The sequence below is a fragment of the Rattus norvegicus genome, chromosome 6 (assembly GCF_021556685.1).
Source record: "Rattus norvegicus strain SHRSP/BbbUtx chromosome 6, alternate assembly SHRSP_T2T, whole genome shotgun sequence".
Taxonomy (NCBI): domain Eukaryota; kingdom Metazoa; phylum Chordata; class Mammalia; order Rodentia; family Muridae; genus Rattus; species Rattus norvegicus.
This window is the reverse complement of record NC_141539.1, coordinates 109,737,680-109,751,479: the sequence shown is the minus strand read 5'-3', so window position 1 is coordinate 109,751,479 and position 13,800 is coordinate 109,737,680. Positions and strand designations below refer to the sequence as shown.

Below are 13,800 nucleotides of genomic sequence, written 5' to 3'. Positions count from 1 at the left end.
GTAAATTTTTTTTTTTTGGTTCTTTTTTTCGGAGCTGGGGACCGAACCCAGGGCCTTGCGCTTCCTAGGTAAGCGCTCTACCACTGAGCTAAATCCCCAGCCCCTAAAGTAAATATTTTAGCAACATTGAGTATGCATTGCCAACACTGTCTGGTTCTCTAAGATAATTCTGCCTCTAACCATTTGGAAGGGGAGGATTTAGATGTAAATCTTTTGGGGGAGATGGTATATCAGTTTCTCTATATTATAATGAAAAGCTAAGTCATTTTGGTAGTTGTTCCCCATTGCATAATTTAAGTCATGGAAACAGCTGTGCATGGCAAAAGACATATAACATCTAATTCTTACAGTCACGTTGAAGGTGAGTGTTTAACTTAAGTAAGACTCTCTTCTCTGGTTCAGCGTCATTGATGTGACCTGCTTCTCTCCTATGTTCTCTCAGCCTAGAATAAAATATAAAATGTGTCCTCTGGCTTTATCAGTACTCAGCCTTTTATCACTAACAGTTGAAATGTTGCGAAGCACTCCAAAGAGAAACTTAAGGTCACTCCTGCCCCCCCACCCCCCACGTGCCCCATCCCCCATAGAGAGCTAACTGAGTAGAGCTTTGTCTGCAGCGGATTTCCCTGATCCATGCCTTTCTCCCTTACCATGGTCCATTTCTTCATGGAGATAGTAGCCAACAACAGCATGTCCCCTTTCACTTGTAACAGGGAAAGGGACTTCCATTATTTTACAGAGGAATCACCACATTGCAAGTGTCAACCTGAATAACGATCACGGGGTCTCCAGAGAGTACTAGTCTCTATTTGGACAGAGCAGCAGGGCAATGGGAACACTCCTGCTACAGGAAACATTCTATTCAAGGACACCGAGGCAAGGGAAAGACTGAAAGAGAGTGTTACATAAGATAAGCCACCCTTCAACACAGAAGGACGACCAGAGATGTCTAGCCTGTCTTTGAGGCTGAGCTGCATAGCTGGGGAGATGTGACTGAAGAATCCTTAGTCTGTGTGGGGTTGCCCACCTATAATCCCAGAGACCTAGGCAAGTGATTCTTGTGAGTTCAAGGCCAGCCTGGTCTGCAAGAGTTCCAGTCAAGCTAGGGCTACATAGTGAGACCCTGTCTCAAATAAAAAACAAAGTAGCATTGTTATTGTTACAGTGTTGCCTTTGCCTTTGCACAAGGGCGTGAAGACCTGTTAGCGTTTTTTGTTAGATTGTACCATCCAATTGTGTGTGAGAACCCTTCTTTTATAGCCCAGTGACTTTATTTAATTACTTAGAACCGATACATGCAGCTTCAATTTGACTCTAAGAACTTTCAAATCTACCTCTTTGACTTTTTATTACCGTTTTAAAATTATTCGCGCTATGGCATGTTGTCTGCATTTATAGCTGTGAAACCCTTGTGTGTCTGGTACCCATGGAGGGCAGAGATGTGTCAGATCCCTTGGAACTGGTTACAGACAATCGTGAATGCTGGGAATCAAGCCAGGATTCCCCAAGGAGAGCAGTCAATGCTCTTAACCACCGAGCCCCTGATTGTAAGATTTTTAACTATATTGTTGTCCTTCCAAGTTAAGGAAAAAAAAAAAAAAACCCAAACACTAGCCTGTCTCATTACAACCTAGTCTTGTTCTTACATTGAATGCTCATCTGTGTTTACGTCTTACCTGTCTCTGTTTAAGATGCTGGATAATCTGATGAGCCTTCTATGTGTTCTTGTAGCGGGAATGAAGTCGGTCCCTTGCGATTTCCTTCCAACTGTCCACCTTTGGCTTACAAGACCTTAGAAAAGTACGGCTTCTGTTCCTGCAATTTTATTGCAGAAAAACAGAATTGGAAGAATCTGTAAGAATTTAAGACCTACTCTAGTCTATAGGTAGATAGTTTCAAAACCTCCAATCAGTGAACAGAGAGCCAGTAAGTACATTTACTGTGGTTGATCACTGAATGGAACCAGTCTAACAGAGAGACTGTGTTTGCCAGATAGCAGGGCTATAGGAGTGGAGCCACTTAAGACCTTTGGGACCCAGATGATGCCACACAACACCTGGATTCTGGGTATGGAGCCCCAAGGCTTGTGTTCACCCTGCTTGCTTTAGCCTGTTGGTCCAATCTTTCTTTGTTGTTTGTGTTCCTTTAGAATGGGACTGTTTCCTCTGTGCTGTTTTAGATATTGAAAATAACTTGTTTTTTCAGTTATAGGAGTTCACAGTTATGAGTTGCTTTGGATAGCAGGAGAGAGTTTGGACATTTCAACAGTGATAATTCTGTTAAAGCTGTGAGCGCTTTTGAAGTTGGAGTGACGAGATTGGCATCAGGAGGCAGCCATGAGCGTGCAGAACAAAATTATGGCTTAATGCGAATCGTCCCCCATGGGTTCCTGTGTTTGAAAACTTGGTACCCAGCTGTACTGCTCTTCTGGGAGGCTGTAGAGTCTTGGGAAGAGGGGCCTGCCTAGAAGAGATAGGTCACCCGGGTGGTGTGGGCGGGGCCCAGCAGCTTCCACCTTGAACTGAATGTATCCCGGTGTATCCGCCATTGTGTTTTCTACACTTTGGTAGACTGTAACGTCCCACACTGTGGGCCCTAATAAGCCCCATTTAAAGCTGCTTCTATTGGGTGTTTGGTCTCAGCAACGATGAGAATGACTGGTACAACTGTCTACCCACCATCACGTTCTGTAGCTCGCTGAGATTGTCGAGGCCGAAGATTCTTAAGTGTCACCTTTGGTTTTTAACATAAAAATAAGTAAAAAAGAATTCGTGTACTCTTTGCTCCTTTACCGTGTTAGCTTTTGAATTTTCTTGTTAAGTCCTGGCTCCAGAGCCGGGCTACTTACTGTCCTGGTTCTCTGGAAACCTTAAAACATTCCGCAAACGTAGGAATTGGTCGCCAAGTTCTCCTCTAAAGTTAACCTGGGCTTCCACAAAGGGAGAGAGGTTTGTCACACACGAACATTTGAACAGGCAAGCTCCCGCTACAGGCTTGCTTCTGTTCTCCTCCTTCCGGTCTGTCAGTAAACTCGAGATTCTCAAAAGTGTTCGAGGTGTATTATGAAATTGTAGCCTAGTGGAGCTCAGAATTCTGTCTCAAGTAGCAATATATTCACTAATATGAAAATCAGTGAGAAATGTCTGCTGTGTCTATGGCAGGGCACAGTAACGAGGTGGCTCAGTGACTAAAGCACTTGCTACAAGCAACTACAGGAGTGTGGATCCCTAGGACCTACATAATTAATGCCAGGTAGACATGATGACCAAACTTCCAGCCTATGAAGGAGGAGATGGGGCGGGGGATCCCAGGAGTGAGTTGTCCTATTGATGATCACTGGGCTTGCTTGAGGGACCTGCCTCAAAGAATAAGATAGAAGAACAATAGAAAATTCCTGACATTTTCCTTGGACCTTTATAGACACGTATGCACATAATACATCTGCATCCACACATACACCCACACACATACATACATGAAAAGAAAGAAACAAAGAGAAGAATCTGTGGTGGGTGTTATAAAATTAAGTGGTTAGTAGGATAGAGATGAGTGTTAGGAGTGTATCCTCCTCCTCCTCTTCTTCCTCCTACTTCTCCCCTTCCTCTTCCTCCTTCTCCTCTTCCTCATCATCACCATCATCATCACCACCACCACCACCACCATCACCATCATCTTCCTCTATTAATCTTTCAGATAGGTTTCTCTGTGTAGCCCTGGCTGTCCTGGAACTCTCTCTGTAGACCAGGATGGCCTTGAAGTCAGAAATCTGCCTGCCTCTGTCTCCTGAATGCTAGGATTAAAGACGTGGGCCACCACTATCCAGAAGAAATGTGTTACATCTCTGAAACCAAGAGCATGTAGGAGATCTGAAAGGGACATAAAACTTGGAGAAACACTAACCCCTGGGTGGTTAAACATATCGTTTACAGCTTCTTCAAAATCCTCCAGTCAGAGGCTCTCCACGCTTCAGGGGAGGTCATCGCAGTTATAAAAAGCTGAAGCCATTGTGGTGAAACCCTTGCCCACCATCCTAGCTACACTTCAGAAGGCCACCACCAACTCCAAAGCGGTTCACAATCTCAGGATGGGGCCCTGGTTCTGGGGAAGAAACAAACCAAACCAAAGCTAAACATCACTTTTAAAATGACTAAAAAATAAGGAATAAGGACAAAGGGCATTTGTTGCTTTTTTTTCTTCTGACAATCAAAATTTCATGCAAGACTTCTTCAGTCTTCAAACATCCCTGACTAAAGAAGGGACCCAGGTACCCTGGATTGCACTGCTCTGGACCCCGGACTTAGGCACAGACCACACTCAACCACCAATTTCTGCACACAAAGAGATCCTTTGCTAAGCAAGGCAGAGAGTCGAGGTGACTGAAGCAGCAGCAGGTGCAGGGGTGTGTGTGTGTGTGTGTGTGTGTGTGTGTGTGTGTGTGTGTGTGTGTGTCTGTGTCTGTGTCTGTGTCTGTGTGTCTGTGTCTGTGTCTGTGTCTGTGTTGGAATGAACTAGGAAGGCTTGGTAAGTTCTGATCTGGGTGCTCAATTAAGATAGTCAGTGTGGGGGAAGGGTTGATTGCTGGACCTTGACGCTTTGGTAGTTGGATCTCGGTAATCAGCCTCAGGAATGAGTCAGGTATAAGGAAGTGGCCAAAAAAGGGAACAGACCTTGGTGGTCAGCTTAAGGAGAGTAACCTAATTGTTTAGCAAGGCAGATGAAAGAGGAAAGCGGGAACAAGACCCGCTGCTCCATGTTTGCTAGGCTCCAGCCTGCAAGCGTCCTTCAGTTAAATCTCTATTTCCTTTTGTTACTCAGAATCTCAACTCTCCATGGATATTTACAAAGACTATTCGGTAATTTAGACCTTGAAAATGTTTTACAAATGAATTATAACAACAAGAGTACTGTCCTCCCCTGACCCACAAACAGGACAATGCCATTTGTGTACAGCAATCAGAAACATCACATATTGCTGGATAATGTAAAGCCAGTCTAGGAACTCCAGTGGGCAGTAGGTTCACAAGTCACCCCCATTCTTACCACATGACTCAGCTGTCTCGCTCTGGTGAGGTATTTACCCAAGAGAAAGAAAAAGCTGTGTTCACATCACTGAGCATGATGGTACATTTAATCCCAGCACTCAGGAAGCAGAGAGAGTCTGAGTTTGAGGCCAGCCTGGTCTACAGTGCAAGTTCCAGGGCAGCCAGGGCTACACAGAGAAACCTTGTCTCAGAAAAACAAATAAATTAAAGGGGGGGGGGCTAGGCTGTCGAGATGGCTCAGCAGTTAAGAGCACTGACTGCTCTTCCAGAGGTCCTGAGTTCAAATCCCAGCAACCACATGGTGGCTCACAACCATCTTTAATGAGATCTAATGCCCTCTTCTGGTGTGTCTGAAGAAGCTACAGAAACAAAAAACCCCCAAAAAACAAAAACACAAAAAAACAAAAAGAAAACTCGTGTTCACGCAAAATCTTGTACTCAAGTGTAGGTAGCAACTTTCTTCATAATATCCAGACTGCAAACAAAGTCCTCCAACTGGTGAATGGACACAAACTGTGCTCCAGCTATAGAATGGGACATTAGGAAGAAACAGAAAGGCCTGATGGGTAAAAGAGGCCCTGAGAAATTTCATATTCATTCTTCTAAGACATTCATTCTTCTAGGCTGCATACACATCTGCACGATGTTATGTAATAGAGATCTTCACCACATCTGTCTGTTTGTTTTTGTTTTTTGAGACAAGGTTTCCCTGTGTAGCCCATGCTGCTCTGGAACTTACTCTGTAGACCAGGCTAGCCTTGAACTAAGAAATCCACCCCACCCGCCTCTGCTACCCAAATGCTGTGATTAAAGGCGTGCGTTACCACTGCCTGGCTTTCACTCATCCTTAAAAAAGATTGACTTTAGCCAGTTTAAAGGATGGCCCAGGAAGGTGGACAGCACTCTGCCAGAGAATAGTCAGTACTACACTAGATGCCACCATTCCCATGTCCTGTCCCTCCCTCAACTATGTCTCAGGTATGTGTGGACCTCTCTTGGCTTTCTTTATCATATCACTGTTGTTAGAAACTCAGCTCACATCCGGACAGACCACACCAGGTCAAGGGCAACAGGAGCTATGGAGACGAGGCGGGGAAAGAGAGAAGCAGCGACGAAGGTCAGGAAGGATCTGCTTTTTATTTGGGCAGTGTGGTAACCACTTGCAGGCAAGGGTGGGAGGTGAGTCAGGTGAACACTAGACATATATGGAGATTGCCATGGCAACAGATGCACGGGTCCCTGTTGCCTATGGGTGACATCACCGTCATGGTTGGGTTTGGAGGCGATCCGCAAACATAAAGCTGATTCCTGATAGCAACAATGATCATTTTGGGCATATTTTAAACACTTTCATTTACATTGTGATTTTTTTTTGTAGTGGTAGTTGACTAATCTGCTCTACTCCCCAGGGTTGCAGAGTCTATTCCTTGCCACCCACCCCAATGCTCTGGATTCTCAAATGAAAGACACGCAAACACACATACACACACGCACACACACACATTCACACACACACACACACGCACACGCACAGAGCCTTCTATTTTAATATGCCTTAAACAGCTCAATGGCTGGGCCACTCCCAAACTTCCACGTGGCTGACGCCTCCCCTCCGATACTCCTGAATTATTACTTACTAAAATCTTCATTCCATCTTTGCTACCCCAGACCTAGTTGGAGGTGGGATCTGGAGCCGTTCTTCCCCAGCTCTTACATGGCCGATTCTGTCTTCCGCAGTTCCCAAGCCTGCGCCCTATTCCTTCCCTGGCCTGGCAATTCTAATTCCTCTTCCTCCATCTCCTTACCCATGAATCCTAAGATCCCGCCTCTGTCTCCCTACCCAACCATTAGCATGTGGCAACTTTCTTTATCCATTAGAACCAGTTTAGGCAGGTACCCTCAGTGGCTCACATTCAGGATTCTCCTGCAGTTTGGGAACCCATAATCCCAGCATTAACCCAAACCCACAACATTTTATCTCAATGGCTGACGCTGGACTGCTGTGATGGGTTTGACTGTTTCCTCGAACACAGCTGTGGAGAGTCCTTGCGTTGACTTTTACAGCTATGGCTCAATTCCTTGGACGACAGAAGTGCACCTCTGTTGCCCTCAATTGCTGGTGGACATTTGGGCTGCTTCCAAGAACTGTACTACAAACAAACAAAATCCCGTGTCCATCTAAGTAAAAGCCAATCACTTCCCAGGCCCACTGCAATGTTTGACTTGATGCTCTCCGTTTTTGCCTACAAGCTTCCACAACAAGTAAGAAGGCTAGGTGTTGGAATTTTTGTCACTCTTGATGCTCTGATGAACTTTGAGGTTTTATTCAGTAATTCTTTGATCACTGCATAAGCTAAATAAGCCCCTCCCCCCCCCAGCACCACTTCGTTGGTGACTTCATGTAAGAACACCCAATAAGTTCCTAAGATTACCTGATAGGAGGAGTCTCTCTCCTACTGTACCTGCTCATCCAGATAAGCCTAAGCCTTCTGGGAGAACGGGAGAAAAGGAGCAAAGTGGGAAATGTATCGGTGTTTCATTTTGTCTGTGAGTATGCAGGTGCCACAGCACCTCATAGGGGTGGGTGGGTCTCCGGGATTGAACCCCTCAGCAGCTGTCTTTGCCGGCTAACCCATCTGGCTGGCACTGTTATGTGGAGGGTGTCAGAACTCTAAGAATTTTTTTTCAAGATTTGTAGAAGTATAAAATTATTTCACCTTTTTTTGCCAAGATGGTGCCGAAAGCGAAGAAGGAAGCTCCTGCCTCTCCCAAAGCCGAAGCCAAAGCAAAGGCCTTGAAAGCTAAGAAGGCAGTGCTGAGAGGCGTCCACAGCCACAAAAAGAAGATCCGAATGTCACCCACTTGCCGGCAGCCCAAGACCCTGTGGCTCCGAAGGCAGCCAAAACATCCTCAAAAGAGTGCACCCAGGAGAAACAAACTTGACCACTCTGCTACCATCAAATTCCCACTGACCACCGAGTTGGCCATGAAGAAAATAGAGGACAACAACACGCTTGTGTTCACTGTGGATGTCAAGGCCAACAAGCACCAGATCAAACAGGCCGTGAAGAAACTCTATGACACTGATGTGGCCAAAGTCAATACCCTGATTCGGCCTGAGGAGAGAAGAAGGCTTACATTCGCTTGGTTCCTGATTATGATGCTCTAGATGCTGCCAACAAGATTGGGGTCATCTAAAGTGAGTCCAGATGGCTAATTCTAAATATACTCTTTTTTCATCATAAAAAATTTATTTCAGTGTTGGGTGATCTTTCTGTGCACTGTGTAAAGATTGTATGGCTCAAATGCTGGATTCTGTGCCCAGCAGAGAGCCAAGTGCGCACTGGACTTAGGTCTTATTAACATATGGTTTGATCATGTTTTGCAAGCGCTCCCTCTGTCACTTTCTGATTGGTTTAACAACAGGTAGGTTGCCTACAGCAAAGCAAGAGAGAACAGGCTGGACTTCTGAGAGAGTTAGAACTCTGCAAAAGAGTCAGGCACGGGAGAATCGGCCAGCCAGACACAGAGGGAAAAGCAGGTGTAGGGATAGAATCAGAGAGGCAACCGGCTGCCTGGCAGGACATAGACCAGGCCGGCATTGTTGGGTTAGAACATCTGAGAATCTGCCCAGCTACAGTACCAAAGCTTGTAATAAATACAAATCTGCGTCTTTATTCAGAGCTGGGGCAGGGCGTATGGTAACACTTCGGAGTAAAAGGTTTAGAAACATGGTAACTGAACACAGCACTCTGGGAGAGGCAATTTTTCTCTCTCTGTCCACGTAGCATGGTTGATAGGGTCTGCCCCCCTCAGAACCTTCCTCCTCCACACCCTCAACACTCAAATTTGCCCAATGGACTGAGGCTCCTAAAGGTTTATCTTGTCATGATAGTTTGTCTAAATTACTTTGAAATTCACAACTGTGTTTTATTCCGGGCCACTGGGATTTGGGCATTCAGTGTCTTCTAAGGAATCTAATATTGAAATAGGACATTGAGGTCCTATGTCTCTACCTTCAGAGAGAGTAGCTTAAATGGACGGTATGGTTTTCCACACAGCCACTGGCTGCCTGGGTGCACAGACATTATGCAGTTAATCCTGCTCTTGGCTCACTTCCCAAAGCTTTGAACAGAAGTCACCCAGTTGAGAGCCTGCCATGAACTTTACCCCAGTTCCAACTCACCCCCAAACGTTAGGAGGGAAACTCTACCAGGTGCCACTCTGGTGACTTTTATCAACAGTGTAATATTATGAAATCAGGACGTCTGACCAGGTTCCCGGGTCAGCGCTGATTATATGAACAGAGTGGAAGGTCGGCTTACACTGGGCCTGTGCTCACCATTCCCTACTCCCAGCAACCATTCTGCTGGAAGCATTCAGAAACTAGGGGGCAAGTCTGGGGGTGGGGGACACGGAGTGCCAGTTCTCTTCATCTGAGTGAAGGGTGAACAGGGCAGTGGGACAGCCCACCTCGAACTGATGTCAAGGCCTCCTTTGATCACTCCTGGCTCCTTGACTGTAGCTCTTCTCACATCCCCTAGAATCGGGGTCCTCGTGACCTCCATGGTCATCAGACAGAAAGCAGGTTCCTAACTCCCCTTCCAGGAGAGCCCCCAGGAGACTCTGTCCCAACTCAGTCTAATCAGTTTGTCCTTCTGTCTTTGTGTGAATGGTTCATGCAGTCTAGAATTCCCAGGGTCAGGCTGTGTGTGGCACTGGCTATCCCACACAGTCACTAGGCCTGCTCCCTGTCCCCGCCCCTCAGTTCCAGTCCCTTCAGCTTCCTGTGTAAGTATAGAACTCCTAGAATGTAGTTTGGGGGATGCTTGCTGAATGTTCCCTGCTTGTCCTGGTTTCTTTCAGAAAGCCAGGACAAAAGACCAGGAAGTCCAATAGATTTCTCCCTATCTTCCCACCTATGTTTTACACTTTAAATCTCTCCAGAGAGACGGGCATCTCACATTACCATGGTTTTCCGTATTCCAACCCATTCTCCTCAAGGCTGGTCTGTGCCACTCCGGTCTGTGTGCTTGCTTGGAGAAACTTTGTTTTTTCTAGTCTTTAGATGAGACCCCCTTTGGCAATCAATTTACCTTGGAATGGCACTGCCTCAATCACACACGTTTAAAACACATTCTGATTAACAGGTACAAAATGAGGGGAGGTAACAAATTATCTCGTTGGTTTATGAGAGGGCATATTGGTTGTTTCCAAGTTGTAGCATTCATGAGCCAAGCTCCTATAACCATTAGTTTGCACTTGTGTGGACATACATTCAAGGAGTGTGGTTCCTGGGTCCTATGGTGGCATCTTCGGAAATGGTGGTACCCATTGGCATCCATAACCACAGTGACAGTTTTTATTGTTCGTGGTTGTTGATAGTTGGTGTGGCCTGCTTTAGAGTTTAGCTATGCCAATAGCTGTGTAGCTTGTTTTAGCGTACACATCCTTGCTCATCTACGATGGTCAGCATTTCTTCACAGGCAGTTCACTATCCTGTGGAGTAGAGATAGCAGATGTCCTAGTTGGGGACCACTCCGAATGTTTCAAACAGCAGTCCTTTAGATAGGCTTCATAACACCATTTTAAAATGCCAGGACCACCAGGCATGATGGGACATGCCTTTAATTTCAGAACTCAGGAGGCAGAGGCAAGTAGACCTTTCTGAGTTCCAGGACAGCCAGGGCGTACATAGTGTGATCCCCCAACCCCCAACACACACACATACACACTAAAAATAAAAGCCACAGACTGAAAACAGTTGTAAAATGGGTACATAATTATAGACATATATCTATAACATATAATCAATCCTTAAAGGAAGAGCCCAATTAAAGACTGAGTACAAGGTATAGGCAGATAGTTCACAAATAGACGTAGCGATGGCAGGGTGAGCATATGAAAAGTCACACACCTTAGCCCTTACCAACAATTCCAAACGGTGGCCAGGGGCTGATCTGTGCAAGGATGAAGAGATGAAGAGGGTCCTCACCTAATATACAGCTTCTCTAGAGGTGTGTGTGTGTGCGTGTGTGTGTGTGTGTGTGTGTGTGTGTTTTCTCCTATCCTACCTCCCTCCTTTCCTTCCCCTCCTCCCTCTTCTCTTTTAAAATTCTTTGCTTCTGGCCAGATGTGCTAGCACATGTGTTTTTACTCAGCACTTGGGAGGCGGAGGCGGAGGCAAGCAGATCTCTGTGAGTTCAAGGCCAGCCTGATCTATGTAGTGAATTCCAGAACAGCCAGGACTAAAGAGTGAGCCTGTCACCTAAGGATTTGGGTACTTATCATAAACATGAACTATGTTTACATTAAACAAGTAACTATAAATAATTAATATATTTTATAATAAAATAGAAGAGGCTCTATAGAACAAAAATGATTGACACCTGGCGTTAGAGTGTGGTGTCCATCTCTGAAGCAATTGTGTGCTCCACTCTCATCATACTCAAAGGTAATCACGATCTTCAAAGTTGTACTCATTTGGGGCCATCACTTGGGGGTTGGCTGGAGGGATGGTTCTGTGGTTAACAGCACGTGCTGCTCTTGCAGAAGGCTGCAGTTTGGTTCCCAGCATATATTAGATGGCTGACGACCACCTGTGAATCCAACTCCAAGGGACAGATCTGATGTCCTCTTCTGTTCTACACACACACACACACACACACACACACACACACACACGCTCATGTAAAAATATTAAAAATACATTCTAACCCCTCAGTTTTCTTTATAACTTTATTATGCTTGACTCTTCACAAAACCTGATGGAGTTTGCCAGCCATTAAAACTTACAGGAGAAAAAGGGTCCCCTTTAACTTGACCAGTTTGCATACACCAGAATTTGAATTTTATGAGTATGTCTGTCTTAGTTAGTTAGACAATTTTTATAAGGACAACATTTAATTGGGGCTGGCTTACAGGTTCAGAGGTTCAGTCCATTATCATCAAGGTGGGAGCATAGCAGCATCCAGACAGGCATGGTGCAGGAGGAGCTGAGAGTTCTACATCCTGCTAGGAGAAGACTGTCTTCTAGGAAGTTATACATGTCTAGGGTTTAATTACTTAACAGAATGACTGACATGTCTAGGGTTTAATTACTTAACAGAATGACTGACGTGAAGACTTATGTAGGGGTGGACAGTTTCTTAAAAGACAACTGTATTGTCCTTGTCCATAAAGGAAAACAACTTGGTTATCAATGATGAGGTCCAAGATTTCAAAGAAAAACTAGAATTTCGGATCTCTTGTATGCTTTCACCATCAGCTCCATAGCTTCTAATATGAATGCTAGGGTTGTTTTTCTTCTTTAAAATATCAGTATTTTTTCCTTTAAAGAGATCATCATTATTAATTAATATGATTTTGATTCCCATAGTGAGATGTATCAGGTCCATAATCTGAGTTTCAGCTCATGCTGACAGCAAACAAGCTGGTTACCATGGACACTCTCCTTCCCTCAGCAACCCCACCTCCATCTCGCCCTGAAGGACAGCTCCCTTTCATTCTCATCAGCCACTCAAATGCCTTAAGATCTCTCACCTGGGAATTTTGTTTTCAAGGAATCAAGATACCCAACCCAGAAAAGCAAACCTCAACTTTTTTATATACTTGTATTTAATGGATTTGTATTAAAATTTTCAAACTCAACTTTTGCCATACATAAAATGAGGTGAAAACGACTCCTTCGTCCTCTTGTCTGTCACCTGCAAGCTGTTGACAGATGTCCTTTCTTTCTTTCTTCCTCTCTTTCTTTCTTTCTTTCTTTCTTTCTTTCTTTCTTTCTTTCTTTCTTTTTTAACTGTGTTGACGAGTTTGATACTTTTCCAGCTATTTCAACAAACAAACTTTAGCTTTCTCTGGTGCCTCATGAAAAACTCATGAGTAATTGAATTTTAATTGCTGAGGAAGAATTAAATAAGGAGGGGGGATAATAATTTACCGAAGAACCTCTCTCATCATTAACAAAACGTTTTATGCTTTGTAAGGCCTGTGTGTCTACTTCCCCCATGCTTGGGAGGCTAAGGCAGGAGGACTGTAAGAAGAAGGGACAGAAGGAGGAAGGGAGGGAGGTGGGAGGGAAGGAGGGAGGGAGGAAGACTCCAGCAGACCCCCACCCCCCTAGCCCCCCCACCCCCGTGAGCATCAAATACAAGGTTAACTCCTAAGCTGCATGGCACCTAATCTCTAGTATCCTCCCAAACCTGGTTACTGTTCTAATATATCCACCCCCCCCCCGTCATAGGGAAATCACTTTTTGGGAAACGCTTGTACCCGTTCCATGGGCTACAGTGAAACTGTATGGAGCCAACTGCCAGCCACAAACAGGAGAAAGCCATGGAGTGAGGCTGCCTCTCTCCAGCAGAGGCTCCTTACAGCCCCGTGGGTAGAAGCCCCAGTGACTATGTTCTGGATGCAGCAGCTGAGTGCAGAAACCTTCCCGTCCAGATGGTTGATGGGATGTAGGCTATTCTACTGTGACCTTCTCCCATACTTCTCCCTATGCACCTCACAAGACCTTGCTTCAAAGCTCCTTCCCCATACCAAAGGAACCTCGTTAAGAAAAAACAACCCAGGGCTGGAGAGATGGCTCAGCGGTTAAGAGCACTGACTGCTCGTCCAGAGGTCCTGAGTTCAAATCCCACAACCACATGGTGGCTCACACCCATCTCTAATGAGATCCGATGCCCTCTTCTGGTGTGTCTGAAGACAGCTACAGTGTACTTATATATAATAAATAAATCTTTAAAAAAATTAT

General features: G+C 45.1%; 1 pseudogene; it reads left to right on the top strand.

Annotated features, from left to right (window-relative positions):
* The first annotated feature begins 7,773 nt into the window (after window positions 1-7,773).
* Window positions 7,774-8,240, top strand: Rpl23al8 (ribosomal protein L23A like 8; annotated as a pseudogene).
* Window positions 8,241-13,800: the final 5,560 nt, after the last annotated feature.